This window comes from Coturnix japonica, chromosome 1, assembly GCF_001577835.2.
Source record: "Coturnix japonica isolate 7356 chromosome 1, Coturnix japonica 2.1, whole genome shotgun sequence".
In the NCBI taxonomy this organism is placed as follows: domain Eukaryota; kingdom Metazoa; phylum Chordata; class Aves; order Galliformes; family Phasianidae; genus Coturnix; species Coturnix japonica.
The window spans coordinates 166,755,960-166,777,843 of NC_029516.1; the positions used below are offsets into that span (position 1 = coordinate 166,755,960).

The 21,884-nt window shown below is 40.0% G+C and overlaps 1 protein-coding gene across 14 annotated transcripts in view; it reads right to left on the minus strand.

Moving 5' to 3' along the window:
* FAT3 (FAT atypical cadherin 3) overlaps positions 1–21,884 on the minus strand; it is a 383,565-nt gene that overhangs the window by 108,865 nt on the left and 252,816 nt on the right. The window lies entirely within an intron of this gene.

Consider the following 21,884-nt stretch of genomic DNA (forward strand, 5'->3'; position numbering starts at 1 on the left):
GATATTGCGTCCCTGAGCTGGAACACAGCTGTGAGTGCAGCTGAGGTTTAACTCCCTGACCTATCACATGAAGGGCTGGTCCTTCACCAAGGGTGAAATATCTTAAAAGGAGTATGGCAACATGTTTAATGGGGTCTGACAGCCTCAGGCAGCAAGAATAAGAGCTTTATTTACCACTTCCACAGAGAACTTTGGAACATCACTGCTGATCTTCCATGGCCTAGACAGTTCTTCATGAAATTTTCTTCATAAAACAAGCATTTTTTTTCTGGGAATCTGCATTCCCCCATTGGCTTTAATGTTTACACCTTTACTAAACTATGTCAACCAATATACACATAGGTTTTGGTTACCTGGAAATTTCATGTCAGAGCAACAGTAATGTCCCTTCTGCTTTCAGGACCAGGACAAAACACAGACAGATGTCATCATGCAGAGTACTGCAAATTCAATACAGTAACAGGACCTTCAAAATCCAAGTAAGATAAATTCTATCTCTTCTGCTGGATACATTTCAGTATGTTTTGTATGTAGCCATTAAAACTACCCAAAATAAGGTTATATGAAATCATGTTAAAAACCACAGATCAACCACAAAGAGATTTCCATAGCAGTGGACTTTCATAGTGAAATCAAGGTCAACAGTGTTAACATGAAACGATTGTAATGTTCTATATGGAAACTCCTTATGTTCATGACCATGCAGAATGCATGGAGGAAACATCTCAAATTCAGCCAAATTACTGGCTAAAACACAGTGCAGGTCTGGCAGGCCTCAACTCTGGTGACATTAACCATGTTATCTTGAGACAGCCACTCCTCCTAGGAATTGGAGTGTCACACTTAATTGAAGAAGTATTAGCCCTCAAATTTTCTCAGAATACATCTGCAACCATGATGGCCACCTTCCTGACTTTAAAAGTACAGAATTGAATCTCATTAACAAAAGCTCATGACTTCCAAGGTAATTACTAACTCAGCCGGGGAGAGTAGCTAGCAGGGATCTTCCTTTAACAAGTCTAACAAGACAATCAGCAGGTGTTTAATACAAGTTATCAAGCCTCGAGATGAACAAGAATCTTCTTCCACATCACTAGTTTGCAGAAGGAAATAGTCTACCCAATTTTTAAGTCAAAAGGAACTGTCGCATTAGTGTCATTAGCATTGCAAAATGCTGAAGATGACATACTTGCTTGTTTATTTTCCTCGCGTTGATACTACATAATGCAAAAGGCTGAGCTGGGATGCCTGCATCTCATCCAAGGCTTCCAGGTAAAAAGCTCCCCCTCCCCCCAGCCAGCAAGGCCAATTTTGCTTCATAACACTTTAGAAAAGAGAATCTGGTTGAGTTACTCAGACAGAAAAAATGATCAAAGGGAGCCTGAGAGCGAAGGCATACCCCCGCTGTTAGTGACTAATGGGTTTGTTTCTTCTGCCAATGCGAAAACGAGCTGCAATACCTATTGTAAGAGCCTCTGGAATTCAGCCCGAGTAACAGAAATAAAAGATTATAAAGCAGAGCTCCTTGAAGGATGAACGGAACTTTAAAGTCAAATACACTGAATTACTATCTATGCCTACTTCAGAGACAAAATAAGTTTGCAGCTAAATTCATACAAGGATTTATTTTTTTTTTTCTGAAATACATTACATTACTGAACTACATGTTGGATCAGTGGTACAAAGTGAATGTGGCCTGGGTCAAAGACATACAGAATAGGAAAGAATAAAGTACAAGTTGCGCAAGAATCCTCTTTTAGTCCAATGCATAACAAGATTTAGATGTAGCAAACTAGATCTCATTCTTTTTTAAACCTTTCTTTGGCAGCACTGGAAAAGAAGCCGACAGCTGTTTATTTCACTTACCCTCACAGAACTCAGTGCTGTCCCAAAAGACAAAATACTTAAATGCTTCTTGTAGGAAAGAGTATCAATCATATCAATATGATCCACCTTGCTTGATTTCCTTTACAATGTGTTAATATGGGGGACTCTCATTTTCAATCATAAAAAATTAATAGATTCGCTCTGGCCAAGTAGGAGAAATAAATAATTTAGAGTACTTCTGAAGTACAGATTATTACTGACACAAGCACTCTAGGTGGCTGATTAGAAAAGTCAACGGCTCCCAGTCACGTCCAAACTGGAAAATGATGCATAATGGTCTGTTACACCATTTGAGAACTAACAATGACATCAGGTAATTTCAACATGGTATTGCCAAAAGTCAGGAAGGAAGACTGGCTTTTTCATCTGGAGTTAAATGTTCCCTGCAGTATCTGCAAGCCTAAATATTAGAGAATACTACTGATGGAAGTCTTACAGGCTCCAAATAGTAACTTTTGTTGGACTCATTTACTGTTACCAGTAGGCGGTAAACAAATGGAAAGCAATGACCTGGCAATACAAAATAACAGAATAGGCGATCTAAAGGTCCTGAAATACTCCTAATTAAAAAAAAAAAATAAAAAAGAGTCCCTTATTTTGTGTTACACTTTGTCCTATGAGCTTTCTGTAAGTTCAGAAAAAATAAAAGAGCCATCAGCTCTGAAAACAAACTGAAGACTTGTATTTCAGCTTTAGTAGTAGCAGAAGAAGGATCTGCATAGCTCTCAATAGTGGATCTCAGAAGGAAAAATAGTCTTAATCCACAGGTGTTGCTTTTAAAGTTTGTTAGACCATCAACCTTTGTGCATAAAGCCATATTTAAGGTACTCTTGTATTGATGGGTGCCAGGATAAGTACAGAACCACACATTGCTCCACTGGCTTCCCACAATAGAAATTCTCTTCTACATCAAAGGAAACTCCTTCGAGCAATCAGAGAATAGGATTTTGCTCTTCTTTTCACTAACTACTGTTCTCAGGAATACCAATCTCATCTAATTTTATTTCTGACAAACTACAGATAGAACGCTGCCTGGAAGTGACTCTAAGCCTGTTGCTTCCTAAAATGTGCCTCCTCCTTCTACAGGTTAAATCATCTTCACCTCCTGCATAACAGTAGTGTGTAGTCAGTTATGGTGAGAAAAGGCTGGGATTTTTCCTGACCTCGTGTCATGGTTTTGTAGTTCTGTCTACAATACCACCAACTAAAGCTATGCTTGAATCTACATGTATAATTTACATGTATAATTCCCCATGTTAATGCAAAGTTTGTAACTATAGCACTGGCAATTTTGAAATGGTCACAGGAGGAACATCCACCTCTGTCTTACAACTGTAAAAGCCTTTTGAGTACATAAAAATTTTCCTTTCTGTGTTGAAAAGGCTACAGTAATACAGCATACAATAAGGAAGACCTGAAAAGCAGAAGAAAAACACTCTAAATAGTCCTCTTCTAATAGCTGGACACATGAATGTTTAAGCAGCTTCAAACTGATGCTTTACAAACAAGATAAAGAACAATATGTGATTGCTTAAGAACATTTTTACAGGGATTTGGAACCTCTTTAGAATTACCTATTACTAAATAGAAGTATAACTACCCTCAGCCTCTGAGCAAGGGAGAAGATAAAAGTTGTGTATTGATCTTCACAGCTAACTTTGAAGAAGGTGTTTAGCTCCTACTGATAGCGAAGATTAGAATCAAAGACTTGTGAACAGAAAATGATGAGTAGTCAAATCCGAGAATATTTCATTTCAAGTAGCTTTAAATAAAGTCAAGCTTGAAAAATTAAGATATTTAGGCAGTTTAATGTTAGGAATAATCTCTATGTCAATTCTAATTCCCTTAATACCTGAATACCTACTTCAGCCATTTGTGGATTTTGCTTTTCTCATGATAAGAAACACTTGTGATCAAATTTTGATATGTGAGACGGTTCACCCATACCATATTTTCCTCTACAGATAACGCCCTTCTCCAAAAATCTTATCTCAGCACTCAGGTAAAGCAATAGCTCCTGGTTTCTGTGCTTCAGAAGAGGTTTATATCGACTTCGAAGCTCATGCACTTGCTTCTTCTCAAATATTCAACTACTTACCATTTTCCATCCACAAAACTCACTTGATTCTAATCTTTACTATAAGCAGGAGATGAGCTCCTGCTTAAAAGTTGCCATAAAATTACAAAGATTGTTGCATATCCCCAATTCTCCTTTTTTCATACTAGACCAGTCAATATGTTTAATCATGTACTAGCAAGAAAATAATTTTGTATGTTAATAGAGACAATTTTAGCAATGCTTCCAAGGATTTTTCCCACAACTACCAGTCATTTATTTTCTGTTTCAGCTATGAGCAGAAAGGCTATATGCAGAAATACATGCTAATATATTCTTAGAATTTAATCAAGCTATAGTCATTGTGGAGTTTATTAATCAGACAGCAAAACAAATTATACTTTACATCTCTGCTCCGGTGTGCACTTGCTCTGGTTTGTAGTATACGTCCCCAGATACTTAAAGTGATGGGAAATTAAAGTTGAGCAACTCTTTTAGTATAAACTCTCAAATACAGAACAGATTATTTATTATGTGGCAATACCCCTCTGTCTATTCTGCAGTAAGTCAGGAGCACCGCCTTATGCTAACATGATACATGCTGTTCAACTTTCTCAAAGACATGAGGAGAGGTTCAGGTTAGATATTAGGAGGAAGTTTTTCACACAGAGGATGGTGACACACTGGAACAGGTTGCCCAAGGAGGCTGTGGATGCCCCATCCCTGCAGGCATTCAAGGCCAGGCTGGATGTGGCTCTGCACAGCCTGGTCTGGTGGTTGGTGACCCTGCACATAGTAGGGGCTTGAAACTGGATGATACTTGTGGTCCTTTTCAACCCAGGCCATTCTATGAACTATGACATAAGGAGCTTTCCCTGCTCCTGACAAAATGTCTTTAGAGATATTACATGGCATAGAGTTGCTGGTACAACAGATTAATAACTTAAAAGAAAACTTTCAATATTCAAAGGAAACATTTTCTTCTGTTCTAAACTGTATTATCCAAACATACTTGTAAACAATTTTAGGCATGCCAAGGGCCAGTGCTTTCTGATGTTGGATGAAACACCCTTAGGTAATGTTCTGTGACAGTCTCGAAATGGTATTGCTATTATTTAGTAGGTAATACATGTATTCAGTCACAAATTAGAAGATAGATGCATGCTGTAATTCCTTAATGTACATTATAGGCACAAGGCATCCAAATTCAATGTTGCTGTATGAAGCAGAACCATGTATTTTTGAAGGAAAGATAACAGGTTTTTTTTCTTTTTTTTTTTTTTTTAATTGCTCTAACAAACAGCCTTTGGTCGTGTTCCCAGAGGATGACATCGCCTTGTCCCTGTCAGAAAGGCAGATGAAGATCCATCCAGCCCTATCTCCAGCTCCTCCTCCAACCATTTGCTCTTCCCTTCTCAATGATCTGTAGCCACCTTTATCCGTCAATGCGCTGTTTGTGCATCTGTGCTACAAACAGGATTACTGAAAATAATCAGGGCTTAAAATGCACTGCTGAAAGCAAACAAAATCCCCCCAAAGGCAGATGGTTATCTAGTGTTGGGGTAGCAGCAAGGGAGCAGAGTGAGGCGATGAGTGGCAGGAGGGGGGAAATTTCAGAGATTGTTTTGGCCACTGAAGAAAAACGCAACGTGCATCTATAGGTTTGGTGATGAATTCTGCTATTTCAGTACACATGGCCTTTTACTCACCTCCCCATTCCAAACCTCACTACAAAATTCATTGCTTATCAACAAGCCTTTGATCAATATCAAAGCAGGCAAGGCCAGAACTAGGGATCTTGGCACTGCATCCCATCAGTAATTGCAGAACACATTCAGTTTCCATCTCACCCTAGTTTTCCACAACAAACAAGAAATAATGAATGCTCTCAATCCATACGCATATGCTGGGAAAATCCTGCGTACAATATCTCAAAGACAGTTTTATAGCCTATAGCATGATGTGTAGCCTCTGACGTTTATATGGAATTTATATTTTTCCATGTAGAAAGGAAGCTTCTAAAGTTTTATGTTCAAAATAAAACTTATCAGTAAAAGAACCGATTAATAAGAAATGATTTTCTTACCCAGATAGAAAGTATTTAATATCAGACCCTCAAGGGAGTAAAGTTCATTTCCAATTTTTGATTCTGGGGAGAAATTTTGAAGTCATAAAAGGCAGGATGAACTTTTTATATCAGAAATTTCAGTGGCTTTAGTGAGCTGTCGCTGAGGAAGACTGTTGTGACCTTGTTCATTGATCTAACGGGAAAAAGATTAAAGATTTCTTTCTGGTGATATTCAAGTTAATTGCTATAAGTTTCTTTGGTTAACAATGTGGTACAAAGGAAAGTTTTAATCTGCTTGGATGACAGTTTATTAATGACAATTTCATCTTGTTTCTGTCAGACCAGGTTAAAGTAAACTTATATTTGCTTTGATTTTAGCAATAAAAATTCTCCTTGACTTCTTGATGTCTACTTCTCAACTTCCTGTGACAAATTCATTTTAGACAGATAATAAGCATTAATTGGGTCATATTTAATCACTTTTTCATCTAATAGGAAACACAGACAAGCCTTATTATCTTAATCTCCACTTGCCTCCAAAGTGTCTATAAATATCTACTATCCAGTTTATGTTGATGGAGGGTCAATCCTACGAGCTGGTTGAACAATCATGGCACTGTGCACAGGGGTGAAATTCAGATGGAGACTTTGGAGCAAAACTTGTATTAACAGAGTGATTTTTTACTCCTTTCAAGTTTAGTTTCCTGCTTTGAAAACTCAGCCTGGAAAACATGCTCAGTAACTATACTCAGAGACTGAAGATGTGGAATTGAAATGCACTTAGCTGTTCCACTGACAAAGATGAGAACCATCAGCATCTTCCCTGATGGGTACATTAGGTCTCTGAGTTTCATCTAAATCTTCCTGCTTTTAGTTTAAAACCATTTGTCCTGTCGGTGTCTACCCATGTAAAAAAGTTGACTACCCTCCTGCTTATAATCTTTCTTTAAATACTGGAAGGCTGTAATATGATCTTCTCAGAGCCTCCATAATCACAGATACCTAATTGGTAAAGGAACTAGCCAGCTGTTGAATCTTCTGACTTGAAGCCAGTAGGTATTTTCCCATTGGCTTTAGTGAGAACAACGTTTCACTTGGAGCTCAACAACCTCAGCTGAACTTGATTGCTCCTTCAGCTTTTTGCCCAGCCCTTTTCTCCAGCTCCGTAACAAATATCTGGGAGTTGTATGCCTTCAGCTGAAGGGTAGGAGAAGAGGTGTATCCCTGCAGCAGCACAACATGCGTTGTAATTCACCAGGAAGAATCCTACTTTTACACCAAAACAGATTCTGTTTTAACAAACAGTGATACCATACATCATGATTTTTCCTGTTGGTTACATGTATAGCTGATGATCTAGCAAAGAGCAATTTATATGAATAATTTACAGAACATCTAGAGACAGTATTGATGGCATAACTAAATAAGTGTGCATATGGGAGCAGGGTTATCTTAGGGGTTAAGATACAACACAAAACTCTGTCCCCCAGTTTTAGTATTCCAAATTCATTTCAAAAAATAAAAAATAAAAAAATACTTAAAAAAAATCTTGGCCAGAAAAATGAATTTCCCTGAGTAACACTCAGAACCCATTAAAAATGTTCAGGTTATTAATATTAATTAATCAATTAATACTGTTATAATTAATTAATTATACAGTTGCCTGGAGTCCTAGAGAGGGATCTTTGTGTGTCTGAATAATAAAAAGATGACATTCTACTCCCGCAATGCAGGAGGAATTTTAAAATAACACAACTTTTAGAATATTCTTTGTGCTTCTGCTCTTCTGCAGTGTTCGTCTTTAACATGCATTTGATTTTTGCAGCCACAGGATGGCATTCACTGCTGTGCAAAGGGTCAGTGGAATGTAAGTAGACCGCAGGCTGTGTAATTTCTGCCTGTGAAAGGGAAATCATAATCAAAAAAGATTAAGATAAATTCACTGTTTCCTACTGATGGAAGCCATTTATACAAGAACTTAATATCTAGACCTTACCATGAACAGCCCTTAAGGTTTGTGGTCTTACTGTGTGGACATCCAGCTTCTCAAAAGATAGTTTGCTTGGTTTCAGTACCCTGGGACATTCCAAAGTCAAAGCAGCAATTCCAGCTTGGGACTCCAGCAAATGCAGGAAGCACTATGCTTTCCCTTCCACAGTTTATGTAATCACCATAACTCCTAAATGGATTCATTTGGACTCATAATTTACTGCTTATTTTCCCTTTAAGGCTATGTACAGAGTGTACACATGGTGTGGTAATGGGGAGACAGCTGAACCAAAGGGCCAAGGTTACTGATGACTGGATTGCAAATGTCAAATTGTGCAGTAGAAAAGCTGGATATATCAACCCAAACATACTCATCCTGGTTGTGAAATTAAAAGTTAGGAGCAGGCACAATCACCTGCAAGTTCCTATTTACAGAGGTGGGTCTGAAGGCAGCAGTAAGAAGCATGCAATTAACTTCAGTAGGGATGTCCAAGGCTGCAGGTAAAATGAGTGGATTTAGAGTGATGAGTGAGAATGTCAGACCAAAAGACAAGCCAGTGATGCCATTAACATTCGTGAGACTGCCCAGCCAATAATGCAGTCTGGGGGACAATAAAACATGGCCTGAGACAACATGCCCAAGTTGGCAGTGCAAGGCCAATGATATATGGAAAAAAAATGAGAAATTTTGTTGATATGTTTTATGGGCCTCCAATTAGCCCTCACTATGTGAAGGGAGAGAAAGGAGGGAAGCAGGAGTCCTTCTACTGAGTTGCTTTGTTGGTCTGCAGCAGTAGAGATTGAAAAAGAAAAGTTTCAGGACTCTCTTTACTTTTGAGATAGTCTCAGGGGGTGTTAAATGGGCTCGGCACTTGTCTGGAAATAGCCGTGAGAAAGCTCCTGATTTATGGGAGTGCCCGAACAGCACAAGTGCATCCTGTCAGGCTCAGCACCAGAGGCATGATCCCTTGGCAAAGGGAGATTGGATATGTCACAGCCAGGCACTAATCCTGATGTTGAGATGCTGGGGTCATGACATGCCCATGGTGTGGAGCCATGGACAACACCATCCGCACCACTGCTGCTTCCTTTAAGGAACTGTATAGTAAATTTGCAGATACAGTGCTTGTTCTTTGTAGCTGTTTCTGGTTTTAGAAGTGGGAGATTAAGAGAGAGTCTGATCCACAGAATACTGATCTGACAAAATATCCAGATCTTATTTACAGGGTCACTGGGGCAAAGGCAGTTTGTCAATCAAGAGAAGTTTAAGATGCAGTTCCTGTTTTGCTGCATGAGTCTGGTAAATCTGTGTGTGTGTGTGAAGAACCTTTGAAAAACAGAGCATGAATATATAATGGATTGAGCTGCTACTTCAGAGGCACCCAAGAGGATCCAGGGGGTCTCAAGTTGAAGAGCTCAGAGGTAGATCTGAGTTCATGCTGCAGAGAGGAGCAGACGAAGGGACACAAATTAGCCCTGCAAGAACTGATGGAGGTACTGAAAACGCAGCCCACAGCTCCAAGCAGGATAATTTACTCTGTCAAGAAGCAGAGCAAATGACAACATCATGCTGAGCACCGCGCTGCAGCAGAGCGGGGTTTTCTGGGAGCTCAGCAGCTTGAGGAAAGTTGGATTCTGAAGGCTGCAGGAAACACAAAATCCTCTGTGCACATCAGACTCCTTCTTACTAACAAAGCCACAGCTTCAAATTGATACTTTCTCAGGCAGTGGAATATCAGAATTGAATGCCTGAAGATAAGACACTAAAAGCAAATATTAAAATGCCACTCCCTGCACAAGGTGCTTGAGTTACAACTTCAGTCGGGCTTGCAAAAAGAATACCGAAATACCCTGAACTGAAGAGGTACGTGGTAAATGCTAGCACAAAAAGGACAAGAGCTGGGCTTCATTAGTTGAGTTCCTTGCACAAACACATATCCAAAGCTGCAGCATACAGAGGGAGTCTGGGCAGGTTCATTTGAACAAAAGGGTGAGGAGAACATGACAATATGCAAGCAAACCTCCTATGTCAATTAATATTTTTATTCCTTCGGCTCTATGTTGTGGATTTCTTTTGAGACTAAGGCAATTAGCCCCTTATCTTACTTATCAACACATATCCCATTGCCTTCTGTTTCTCACTCAGCTGAGAGGCCAAACCACTATGACACTGCTCTATCTCATAACAAGACATGGTCTGTGCTGAGATAAATTGGGCTGTCTACAACTCAGAGCTTTCTGGATATTTCTCTTTCAGTATTTTTTTATACTGTTGTTGTGGTTAAAAAATAAAACCAACCAAGGAAAAACAAACAAGTGCCCACAGAAAATGACAAGTTTAAAATCTCCATGCTTTGTTCAATTAAGTCTTTAAAGTATCTGTTTGGCCTTGGAGGTTAAGAACACATTTTTATTCCTACAATGCCTTAAACATTTTCTGGAATGGTAGTGGAAGGGAACAAGATCCATAGGGAAAAACAAATATATGTGAGTCTATGGCAGAAAGTATTAAGATTTTTCATTGATAGCTTGATTAAAGATAACATGCTGGTTGAAGTCATAAATTGACAGACCACTATTAGCAATATTTATATCTTTTACTTTCCCAGGGAATGTGAGAAAAAATAATTCATTATTTCCATTCTGACATTTTTGCTCTCAATTATCTACACTAGTCCTTGCTTTTGAATATTTAGAACATTCCCTGCCAAAGAAAGCATTACTTTTTGCCAAAACATAAAACGTACTCTAGAGCTGCTATGATAACATTTTCAACATCTCTGTATCATGAGATTAGCAAACAGCAATATTACATTTCAGAATGAAGAGATTAATCTGTTTCCTGACAACTTAAATTTGTTAGGCTGGGAAAAGAAAATTACTGCTTTTGAGGACAGATTTCAGAGCACTTGATGCTTCGGGGCCTTTGTAAATTTGTTTTTAAATCATATCTTCATAAAAAGTAGAAGAATTGTTTGGTCTCTGATTATTATCAAGCTGCAGTCAGATTAGAAAAGCATTAGGATTCTTGTGTTCCATGGTAATATATTTAGGGAGAAAGAAGGTGTCAAATATGCTTATTAAACTGATGCTCAACCTGATTAGATGTTTTCTTATCTCTAGGTGTCTAGTAAATACATTAATTTGTGCCACGTTATACATTACGCTGAATACTCCAACCTTATTTCATCACATATCACACAATGATGCACTTTTGCCATAAGAAATTACTTCAAAATGAAAATAGTAAATACATTCTGTGTATTTTTGCATGTTATTTTTTTGCCCTTTTTTTTGTGTGTGTGTCTTCTTGCTTTAGTTGAATGCTGGAGGATGATGTGGAAGAGGGACAAAGTGGTAATCTGGGAAAACGAAAGAGTGGATGAAATATAAAATATCAAAAGATCTTACAGGGTGTGGTGAGAAGACTGTAAGGGGCATGGTGGATGCCCCATCCTTGGAGACAATCGTGGTCAGGCTGGATGGGGCTCTCAGCACCTGATAGAGCTTTAACAGTCCCTGTTCACTGCAGGGGAGTTGGACTGGATGCCCTTTCAGGGTCCCTTCCAACACAAACCATTCTGACTGTATATGACAAAACTCAAAGAAAATGGTGGTGTATGCAAGATAAGATAGAAAGAGGTTCTCATCAACTGCACATCCTGGTGGGGAAGATTTTGGGCCATGAAGACCTGCCAGTGCATCACCAACGCTGGAAATTATGAGACCCTGATAAAGTCTTTTCTCCATGATGGAGAAAAGAGGATCATGGGAAGACAGTAAAATATAACTTGCAAAAGTGAAGAGATATTTCTAGTTTTTCCTTTATAGAAACATAGAATTGATAGTTGGAAGGGACCAATGCTTGCAAGGGGCTGCCTGGAAATCAAAGGGCACACAAGTGAAAATGATCAGATCAGACTGAGGGTGCCTTGGGAACCTCCTGCAGTCAGACCTCATGGACACTGTGACAGGCTGTGATCAAAGAGCATGCCCCAAAGCACGCCATTATCCAAGCATATCAAAGGAACTGGAGACTCGGTGCCAGGATCCCTACAGGCCATACCACAGGGTGGCTGGGTTTGGTGCGTGTGGAGGGTGGCAAGGAAGTGAAGCATCCCTGAAAACACACAGCAGATTGGAAAGATGTGAAAATAACCCAGAATTACCTTTTTTTTTAGAGATAACAAACATGAATTTTGAGCAGCTGAGTACTGATCATCTGAAAAGAAAGGACGAATGGATACTAAACTTGTAGAAGAGAACATTTCTAAGTGCTGGATTCATTAAAAGGCATTTAAGGATTTTCTTCTGAGTCCAGAAGGGATTTTAGTACAGATGCAATGTGTTGCTGATGGGGAAAGAAGATGCCTTCTTGCCTTAAATCCAATGCTCAACTGTCTTAGCCCGAGAGGCAGAGAATGGAGACCTCCTCAAAATGTGTGTGTGTGTGCATATGTGTGTGCTCACACTTACAGACATAAATTAACAGTCTGGCAGCTGATGAGTGTTGCAAATGCTACAGAATACATGATGCAGAGCTAAAGCAGACATGCCTCAGAAAGTGTAGAGAGTCTGCACTTCTAAAATAGATTCAAATCATGTGAAAGAGTTCCTGCTGCTCCTGCAGAAGATTAAAACATTGGTACATTCATCACACAAAGGTGAAATTTAGCAAAGCAGGGCGCCCTTCACAGTGACTCTCTGTCTCACAAGCATGGAACCTGGCCCTACAGATGTCCTGAAAGGGCACATCCAACCAATTTGTGACTGGTAGGTGGTCTCCATCCCGTAAAAAGCACACTTTAGATCTTAAGAAACACACAGTGAGGAAAAACCCCGAGCAAATCCATCAGCAGGAAAGCAGCATTAGACCAAACTCCTAAATCCTGACAGAAAAGAACTGGGCATAGATTAACCACAGAATTTGCCTACACAACCTTAGCACAAGGAATGATTTATAATACGGGAAGACCATTAATATATCCCTCTCTGTTTCAACAGCATTTAACACATGGCTGCAGACCTAATTTTCAAACCACACAATAATGTTTGGTGTTTTAATAATACTTTTCCATCCCATTTACATTGATCTAATGCTCTGCCATCTCATAGTTCTGCAAACAGAGCAGAAAGAACAGGTGTTGGGTGTATTTTAAATTGCTTTTCTCTCATGTGTTAACTCACCCATTTCCAGACAAACCTGGGGAAATGCAGCCATGGGTGCCAATGCTTAATTCCTTAATTCTGGGTACTACCAGAGGTAGCCTCCAGTACTTGAATGGAGCTTACAAGGAGGGGGACTGACTTTTTACATGGTCTGGTAGTGACAGGACAAAGGGAGAATGACTTTAAGCTAAAGGAGGGAAAAGTTAGGTTAGATGTGAGGAAGAAATTCTTTACTGAGAGGGCAGCAAGGCCCTGCTGCCCATAGAGCTGTGGTGCCTCATCCCTGGAGGTGCTCAAGGCTAGGCTGGATGGAGCCTGAATTGTTGGGGGGGAACCAGACCATGGCAGGGGTTGGAACTGGATTGGCTTTCAGGTCATTTCCAACCTAAGTCATTCCATGATTCTATGAATTTCAAGAAAATTAGTGCTTCTAAAGCCGGACTAAAGGCTCTATTTTGTGTGAGCAAGAGAGCCCACTGAGCCCCCAGGATAATAAAGAAGACTTTCCCCTCCCTGCACTGACATCACAGATAGCTTAACATAATACTAGTAATCCAAAAGGTCACTTTCTTGTACTATTTGGCTTCACAGCTGCATGATGCTAAGTCTGGTGAGATTTTAATGAGGTCCAGAGGGTTCAGAAAGTGCTGATGCTCAGGACCTAGCAGGGTGGCAGCCTGCAGGCTGGATTTGCTCTCTGGCACAATTCCACCTTTCCTGTAATGCTGTTGAAAGAGGTGGGGAACGCCTGATAAGGCAGTACAAGAACTCTACATCTGCTTCCATGCATGCACGTGATGAGGGGCTTAAAGCCGAGACTTGATGCTGGATTGCTGTGGGTCCACAGGAAATCCCAGATGAGCATTTGATGCCCTGCATGAAAAAGCTGACAGCACTATGCTTTATGGATTTTCATTTCTTCATTTCATGACCCAACAGTTCAGGTCAGTGATTCATGAAATGTGTAAAACAAGCTACCTCCCCTCTGCCAACTCCAGATACATGCAAATCATTCCTAACTAAGGCAAAGCTCTGGGCAATCAGAAATGAGATTTTTCTAATGAGGCACAGCACCTGTATTAGACAGCACTGTGTGAAACGAAGCACTGCCCCTTGACATCACTGATCTTGCTATGCACCTATAAACCTGAAGTAGTACACTCAAAATCATCTATATCTTCATACTGGATTTTCTTCAGGTTGGGTATTAGGAAAAACTTCCTTCTGGAAAGAGTGGTGAGGCAGTGGCACAGGCTGCCCAGGGAGGTGGTGGAGGCATTCAGGAACTGTGGAGATGTGGCACTGAGGGACGTGGTGTGTGGGCACAGTGGGGATGAGTTGATAGTTGGACTGGGTCATCTTAGTGGTCCTTTCCAACCTTAATGATGCTATGGATCCACCTGTAACTTTTCAGCTAAACAGCTAACAGGTTTTTAAACTTGTGTGGTTAGAATCATCATAGAATCATAGAATCATCAAATTACTCAGGTTGGAAAATACCTCAAAGATCATCAAGTCCAACCGCAGCCTAACCATAGTACCCTAACTCTAACAACCCTCTGGTAAATCATATCTATGAGTACCACATCCAAATGGTTCTTAAACACATCCAGGGATGGCGACTCAACCACCTCCCTGGGGAGCCTATTCCAGTGTTTAACTACCCTTTCTGTAAATAAGTGTTTCCTAATATCCAACCTAAACTTACCCTGGTGTAATTTGAGGCCATTTCCCCTCGTCCTGCCACCTGTCACCAGTGAGAAGAGACTTGCCCTGCTCTCACTGTAAGCACCTTTCAGATACTGGAAGAGAGCAATAAGGTCTCCCCTCAGCCTGCTTTTCCCCAGACTAGAACGCTCCAGCTCCCTCAGCCTCTCCTCATAAGGTTGATTTTCCAAGCCTTCACAATTAGGAAATTAGGGATTTAAATACAATTTCTTTTTTTAAATTCAAATTTATTTTGCTCTATTATAATGGTTTCCTCCCCATTTCTAGCCATACTTGCTATGCAGCAGAACATTATGTTCTGGAAGATATGCCCAGGGCAGTATTCCACTGCAGATGAAAGATCTATTGACAAAATGGGAGAAAAATCAAATCTGTTCCAAGAGTTCAGGAGTGACTAAATAATAAATGAGCTGTGCTTCTTTATTTTAATAACCAAACAAGTTAATGCAAGCTTACAATACACCTATAAAGGCTCTATAAATATTTGACTCATTGCCATGACTGTCAAACATTCCAAAGATAAAACAAAGTTTTGCATATTAAGTTACAAAGACCTTTGATTTAGGAGTTTCATTGAACACAGAAAAGAAGATTGCTTTTCTTCATTACTCTCAGTATCTTGAATCAATGGAATTGACAAACCAGTGCGAGATGCCATGTAAGAACTTCAGTACAGCATCAGATTATCATTAGACGTTTAAAGCACTGTCCAAGAAAGGCCATAATCAGATACTCGGATATAAGTGATCAGTAATTGTACTGCCCATAGTATATTTATCCTTCACATCATCATTGCGACAGCATGTGTGGAACATCTGTAAGAGAAACAACCTAATCTTGAGGGAGCTAAAAGAGTCAGACGAACAGTATCTTAGAAAACTAAAGACTGAAATCAACCATAAGCACAAGGCCAAGAGCAAACAAAGTGTCCTCAGGAGTGACTTAAAAGTCTACAAATTGTGTGGAAATGTCACAGCCATTCTCAGCACATCCAGCCTCTCAAGGCCATTTGTATTTCATTCAATAACTGAGATGAGCTGAGGGTCACAGCTATTGATATATAGAGACCTATTCCTGCCCCTTGCCTTTGATATATATATTATGTCATCAGATCTGTGTGCACATTTCCCATTGGCAATCTAAATTTCACATGGGAGAGATTGAAATAGTTTTTTTTTATTTTTAATTCAGATTTATTTTACCCTACTGTAATAATTTTATGGAGGTTCTTTTTTTTTTTTCTCATTTAATAACAAAGCAAAATTAAAATTCCACACGCATGAAGAAAAACAGTCTTTCCAATGCTTAGGCTTTGTCATCTGTGTTACTTCTCAAGTCACTATCTAAAATAAAAGGACATCTGGGAGCTATTTAAATTTGCGATAGTCAAGGAAAAGAGAAGAATCCGTAAAAACGCCTTCTCTTAATTATTTTGCAGTGTAAAATTCCTGTTCATATCTCTCACACAGAGGCCACTAAGCAAGTAACATTTGCAGTGATGCTCTTGATGATTCTTCATCTTATTGGATCCCATTAGCTAGAGACGATAGCCTGTGCAGGGAGACCACTTATCAGTGCAGACAGATGAATCACACCAGGACTTTCCCTGTGTTTTGCTGCATAAGACTTTATGCATGAGTACACATTAGAAGCAGAGTGCAATGTCATATGCAAATCTGCCTCTGAAAGAGAGTTTTAACCTCGGGTCACCTCCTGCCTTCGGAAAGTTGCTGGCTACTTCTGAAAATAGCAACTTGAGGAAGAAAAAATGCTACTAATCAGGAGAGGAGAGGAGGGGGGTGAGAGCAGTATGTGCATTTCTAGCAGGCTGGTGCACAGACAGCTCCTGAGGAACAGAGTGCATGGGACGGAATCAGCAGCACGGGGTGAGCAAGCCCAGATTGTGCCTTCATGTGCTCAGAACACCAGGCTGGGCCATAACCAGCACTGCAGAGCCCATCCTGCAGGCAGCTCTACCTCTGGGACAGCATCATCTGCTAATAAACTGGGACGAGATGAGCTCTCTTTTGCAGTTTTTAGAGAGCAGTTTCATTACTTCCCTTTATTCTTTTTCTTTTCTTTCCTTTTTTCCCCTTACTTAGAAGTTGACATTCAAGTTCAAAGCATCACCATTCAAAGTGGACATCCTGACACAGCTTTCATTGTCTCTTTAGAAAGTTTTCTCTTTTACACCGATTGTTCCTCTACAAACCCTTTCAGACATCCTTGAAATATTATTAAAAAATCAGTTCTCATTTCTCCCAAGCGCCAACAATCAGCAAAGCTTTAACTACTTTTCTGTGATTCTGTGAACTAACCATTTTTAAAGTGGAGCTGGAATAAAAGGCTGTTTACCTACACTTCTGATTTCCCCTGCATCATTTGATAAGATTCAGTGTTAAAATGGAGAGGCATGTGCCTTTGGAGCCATTAAAAACTCAGACAAAATGTTCAATCAGACACACTGCCTCATTTTTACCCCATTACCAGCATGTCACCAAGAAAAAATGCAGCTTTCTCTGCCAAACGTGGGCAATGCTAAAGATCCATGAAACAAATGCTTGCACAGATTCGTAATCCAGAGTTTAAGCAATCAGTGTTCTGTAGAGCACTATTCAGCTTCACAAACCCAATGAACTTCAGCTTTTGTCCTTCTGCTGTGAAAAATACACACGAGCATATTGCCATGCTGCTGCCCGTGCTCTTCGGAAAACACGCCAACTTCTCACAAAGGACTCCTTGCTTCAGGCATCACCAGCAGTGAAGGGTACAGCCTAAATGAATAGGCTCTAAAGCAAAACAAGGTTAAATATATTAAGTTCTTGCGTGGGAGATCTTGGAGAAAAAGCGGAGGATGGCAGAAAACACAGTATTGGTTCAGTGCTGAGCCACCAGCACAGTGTTTGGGGGAAGATCTGAGATGTTGTGCTATTTTAGAGTGCTGCTTTTTAGTATTCTAGGCCGCCTCCCCCCAGAGACCACGGCCATAAAGGTTCCAGCAGGTCTCTCCACTGTGTTAGCACTGACCAAATTCCAAATGGAAAACAGTGACAGTCCCTCCACCTAAACAACCCCCCGCAATTACAACTTCTTATTAAATTAGTGCAAAGTTGAAATTGCTTTGGAAGGCTGCAATTACAGCACATTATTACTCTTTCCTCTAATTACTGCACATAAATACATGCCATCTAATAGTTTATTGCACCTTGTTACTGTACTTACAGTAAACAGAAACCAATATGCACGCTTCATTCAGCCCATGTATTTTGACACCCGCATCAGATTTACCGATTTATCTTCATTACAACCCCTTGTGCTGTTACTGTCACTCTTCTCAGAGCTATGCTAAGGCGTCACAGTGGGAAGATGGATGAGGCTCATGTACATGGACTTGCTGCAGCAGCAAGTACTAGAGAGGCATCTTTTCCCTTCCAATCACACCATGCTGGCTAAAAATCAGCTGCATTAAGCCAATGCTCTGCTCTCATTTCTCCTCCTCATAAATTACAGTACATGACTTGGACCGTGGAAGGTTAAGTCTGTTGTAGAAGTAGTTTGAAACCTATTGTCTCCAGCTGCTTTGTTACCATGGCGAAGATCTAAAGTTCTGACCACACCACTACTTTTATTCCGAGAACAGGCTTAAAATAGATGTGTTTTCCACTATGACAGATATTAGAAGATACTTCTGAATGAATCCACAATGATAAATCTAAACCTAGTTTGGAATAACAGAGATCTGCTATGGCTACAATTGTCAAAACTGGCCAAATGAGTTAAAAGCCTGTGTTCTGTGAGGTCATCAAGGGGAGGCTGAAAAGTCTCAGCACTCTAAAAGCACCAATACATTATATTCCTCTACAGAGAAGATGAAGAGATCACATCTCACTACAGATGATTTAGCTCTTCAATCATGACATTCTGGCATTTCAAAGAACTGACTGCTGAAGGCTGTAACGCTTCTGGTTCATTCTTTTGCTAAATGCAGGTCTTGCACCCCAGAAAACCAAATTGTCCAGCAGTGTGTGTGTGTGTTGTAAAGGTTTTCCCTGTTGGAGGCTCAGGTAATCCAGCATCTCCCATAGTGCATTCAGAAATCACTCAGACTCAGAAACCATACACTCAGATCCACTTTCTGGGTTGAATGAGCAAGTCAATGAGCCGTAGCCTGGATTAAACAATCATCTCCTATCAAGCTGCACATGTACACTGAAAAAGCAGAGCAGGAATTATTCATATTCTGGACATTTCCAAATCAGCTGACATAATACAAGGCTGTAGATCCTGCATTAAATGCTTTAATTTTTATGCTTATTCTTGAACCTCCATCACTCTAGTAGCTGTTCACATACAACCCCATGGAAAAATCAGTGCAGGTAAATCTGTCAGACCAGCAATAGGAGGCATCTACAAAAAAGTGAGAAGAAAAAACTGGCAGCCTGTTTTCTTTGTTTTTCCATAGCTCAAACTCCACTCACATTCTACAGTTTCAGATTCCTGTCCTTAGTAAATTGACGTAATATAAGATAGAAAAAGAAAGAATCGTAGAATCATAAAATGGCCTGGGTGGAAAAGGACCACAGTGATCATCCAGTTTCAACCCCCTGCTGTGTGCAGGGTCACCAACCACCAGACCAGGCTGCTCAGAGCCACATCCAGCCTGACCTTGAATGCCTGCAGGGATGGGGCATCCACAGCCTCCTTGGGCAACCTGTTCCAGTGCATCACCATCCTCTGAGTGGAAAACTTCCTCCTAATATCTAACTTAAATCTCCCCTGTCTTATTTAAAAACATTCCCCCTTGTCCTATCACTATCCACCCTTGTAAACAACCATTCCTCCTTTGGTTTATGTGCTCCACTGAAATACTGGAAGACCACAATGAAGTCTCCCTGAACCCTTCTGTTCTCCAAGCTAAACAAGCCCAGTTCCCTCAGACAACATCTATCCAGAAATAGAAAGAAGTGAAAGTAAGAAAAGAAGGAAGCCTATAGCCATAGTGCTGATCTGTTCAATTGCTGAAAAAAAACCAAAGCACACACACATACATATCACTTGAAAACTGCAATTCACCTCTCCTAGAAATACATTATTGCTTTCATTTCCTTACACAATATACTGAGTTGGAAAGGACTCATTAGGATTACTGAGTCCAGCACCCAGCTCCACACAGACCACCCAAAATCCAAACCCAGTGTCTGACAGCACTGACATGTTAGCTCATCTTGCTTTCCAGATAATTTTTGCAAGGATATAGAAATACTGCCACTAATGGAATCAACTTGGTAAACAGTGGCCAGCATGAAATAGCATCCCTGTCACATTCCGGAGGAAAAAAAAGACAGCTTATTAAAAACAATTAACAAGTATCTAGGAAAGGTCTGTCAGTGCTTCACACATGTACTGGGCATACGAGACCAAAGATTGCCAGGTTATGCCCTATCAGAGCTTTTCAAAGGGAGACAAGTTTGCTGTCTTTTATAGCAGACTGACTACTGGGAGAAAGGTATGAAATGGAGCTGGAAGGGAAATATTGCACTATGGGAAGATTGTGGTTGTCTTACCAATTAAGTCCTTTCCAGGGGGTTAATTACACACAGCAAGCCAAGCATTAAATAAAATGCTTTTTGAGGGTTTCAAAAGAATGTGCACACCTTGGCAAGCCCAGCTCTGGGACTCCAGCAGCTTGTTTTTTCTGATTCAGGGAGTTCACCTTCCAACAGGCAGCACTGGTCAGTGCTCCTTAGCAGCTCAAGAGGTTGATTTGACCATCAAGCCAAATCCCTCTCCTGGACAGAATCCCCAAATGGGTTTTACAACATGATTCTGCCCCCACTTCTCCACGAGTCTGTCTCAAATCTCCACTTCAGGTGTTATTCTTCTCTACAGCCTGTCTTCCAGGCTCCCCATTCACAGAATCATTAAGGTTGGAAAAGATCAATGAGATCATCTAGTCCAACCACCAACCCATCACCACCGTGACACTGGGAGCACCCTATGATACTTTCCCTCAATGGCGTTTCCAGTCTTTACAATCTAATAAACAGTTATTTTCACAAATGAGACAAAAAAACAAAGGAAAGAATACATTAACCTATATTGCATTGATAACTAAATCCTAATTCTTACAAGCAATCATATTATTTTTCTGTTCTTTTTGCTCTTTTCCCCACCACTACAGGAGTCCTCTGGCAAGTGTAGTTTTGGCATGTTTCACTGAGATCTCATAGGGAAGCACATGAATGCGAAAGAGACTTATAGACCTAAGATTCTCATCAATATATATATTTCAAAATCAATGCCAATTTCATTCAGTTTATGACCTTCTCTGACCATATAAACTGGAAAGCTTGCAGTTATTTGAACACATGATTACTTAACAGTTTCCAATTTAATAAATCTTAACAAGGGCAAAATCCTTTTATTCCCTTCCATTTATTTATGGCCTGGAATGTGTGGGAATCTACAGTGAATTATCAAGGCAAAAACCCACATAAAACCATGCACAGTAGTAAATTAACCCTTCATTTCTGTGTTCTGCACCAGGCAAGGACAATTTTGGATTTCTAGCAAAAAATCCTCAGCAAATATGTAATAACAAAAGGTGTTTTTTACTGCATTTTGCTGTGAAATACTGACTGCACTGGGAACTGTTTTATTCGGGTGCTTTTTAATTTGTATACATTTGAAAATAATTTCTTAAAATATATGGTAGTAATGATTGATGATGTGGGACAACATGGCCCTATTTCACTTGTATCAACATGAATCAAGAGCTCCTTATTTCACCATCAGACAAGAGAACAGTCAAGGAAAGCATTACCATGGTGTACAGCAGTGCAAAAGAAGAGGTGGTTAGAACAGTACACAAATATATCATTCCATATCCAATATATTGAAGCCGTTTATAAACATTCCATCAGGATTAGATGAAGGAAGTGGACGGTGCACACTCTTTAGAGGGCAATTTTTTAATATAAACATTGT